This window comes from Capra hircus, chromosome 14 (assembly GCF_001704415.2).
Source record: "Capra hircus breed San Clemente chromosome 14, ASM170441v1, whole genome shotgun sequence".
NCBI classification, from domain to species: Eukaryota; Metazoa; Chordata; class Mammalia; order Artiodactyla; family Bovidae; genus Capra; species Capra hircus.
In genome coordinates this window covers 70792980-70795352 of record NC_030821.1, presented here as the reverse complement: position 1 = coordinate 70795352, position 2373 = coordinate 70792980, and the positions used below count along the sequence as shown (strand labels likewise).

At 38.3% G+C, this 2373-nt stretch overlaps 1 pseudogene; it reads right to left on the bottom strand.

Moving 5' to 3' along the window:
• LOC102170992 lies at positions 576-2167 on the bottom strand (annotated as a pseudogene).

Sequence of the window (2373 nt, the reverse complement as noted above, 5' to 3'; positions counted from 1 at the left end):
AAAACTGAAGTTGGATGTAGAAAACTTACGGTTACCAGTGGATACAGGAGAGAGGAATACATTGGGAGATTGATACTGACATATACATACTAGTATACATAAAAGAGTAGGAAATGGCAACCCACTCCAGTATTCTTGCCTGGAGAATCCCATGGACAGAGAAGCCTGGTGGGCTATCGTCCACTCTCTTGCAAAGAGTCAGACATGACTGAAGTGACTTAGCATACATAAACCAGATAAGAAAAACTGCTGTATAGCACAGAGAACCCTACTCAATACTCTGTAATGGTCTGTATGACAAAAGAAGGAGTGGATATATGTATAACTCATTCACTTTGCTGTATACCTGAAACACAACATTGTAAGTCAACATCAATAAAAATTTTTAAAAAGTATTAAAGGAAAGCCAGCACCATATAAATAACATACACTTAAATAAAATGGATGAATTCTTAACATACAGAGTAATGTTTTTCATTCACTGATAAGCTAAAGGTCCATTTCAAGATGTTTCTTTCTTTTGTATGATTGATTTGTTTTATTAGCAAGCAAAGCCCTATAAAGGACGGCTTCATCTAGTCCTCAGACTCAGATTCACCTTCATCTTGACTAATCTGGAAGTAAGGAAGCTCGTAGGTCTCCTTGTCAGATGCAACCACATGAAGCCAATCAAGAAGATTGTTCTTTTTAAGATAATTCTTGGTAAGATACTTCAAATACCATTTCTTAGAAATGACCACGATTTTATTCTTGAAACTTTTAGTGTCAATGACATTCCCAAGTTTTTCACTCTTTCCATTCACTTTAACCTTTTCCTGCAGAAACTGTTCAAAATTTCCAGAATCAAAAACATAGATGGATCTTCTACTGGATGAGTAAGATCCAAATTAAACCTCCAGGTTGACTTCTTAGGCTTCTTGTCTTTCTTCGGCGCCGTCTTGAAGGCTTGCTTGCACGATCAGAGTGCCAATTATATTCCGATACACCTGTCATTGTTTACTAACTACTTCAAATGATAATATTTGTTCAGTAAATAACTATATGTAAAATAAAACCTAATTAGAATTTCTCTAATGGAAGATGTTCCCTGTTGGTCCCTATTTTGCTAGTCACCATGGAATGATGTTGCTCTTATTTTTATAAGAAGGCAGACACAAATGAGCACTTCTTTAATGAGATCATTTGTTTTCTAGAGCGGACTTGATTCTGCTACTTACCCTTAATCTCCTCTATCTAAATTTCACAATATGAGTAATAGGTGTCCTTATTAACACCATAAAGAAATTAGGTTTAATAAAAGAAAACTCTGTCCCACACATTGATCAGTGCTTTCTCAGACTTTTGAATTTCTGAATGCTTCTATGTTCACAACACTTAAAATGTACTCGCATCCACCTTAAAGGAAAGGAGAAGACTAATTGTGATGGCAGCACACCCAGCATTTCAGTTTTTATCAACCATGCTTTCTAGAAGTTAAAACAACTTTGATTATCTGAAGGAAGAGTTAAGGAAAAAAATATTAAGAAATACATGATGCTGATAGGGAATTCATGTTTTGGCATTTACGATCCACATAAACCAGGTTCTAGAGTCACACCTGATGCTACCAAATAAACCAGCTCCCTCCTCTGTATATCCTTTTCAGTTTCCCATGAATACCTAAAATCCAACATGTCCCAAACCAAACCCATCACCTTCCACCTCCTCCCCCATCCCACCCCACCCCCAAGTGAATGATCATCTTCTCCAGGGTACTCTGCTCATTGATTGGCATTTCTACCCAGCCTATTTCCCAAAACAGATATCTCGCTTCATGTTCCCTCTCCTCCTACATCTAATCAAGTCTTGAAAAATCTAAAATCCATAATTTGCAAATCTCCATTTTTAACATCCACCTGGCACTGCCTGAATTCAGACCACCATCCTTTGTCAACTTCGCTTGAATTGACATGATGGCGTATTGTCTCCAGTGCTGAGTGGTCCCTTTCAAGCTGTAAACTTGACTTCTGTAAACTCTAGCAAGGTGATTTTTGGTTTAAGCGAGACTGATAGTGTTGCTTATCTGCTTATCAATCTTCAGGGGTTATTCTTGACTTTGGGAAGAATTCCAAATTTCTTAGGAAGATCTCAGTGTACCGATAGTCTCTGCTACCTTCTTCAACTCCATCCCGCACCCCACCACACTGCTGGCATGTTTCAGCCAGGATAGATGCTGTGTGCTTCTTCCAGAGGACTCTGGCTTCCATCATTCTTGGTAATCTGCACATGGTACTCTTGCTTCCTGGAAACCTTTGCTTCCCTTTACATCCATCTGAGTGAGTAATTTTTCAGATTTCAGCTTAACAATTGCTTGCCCTTGGAAGCCTTTCCTGA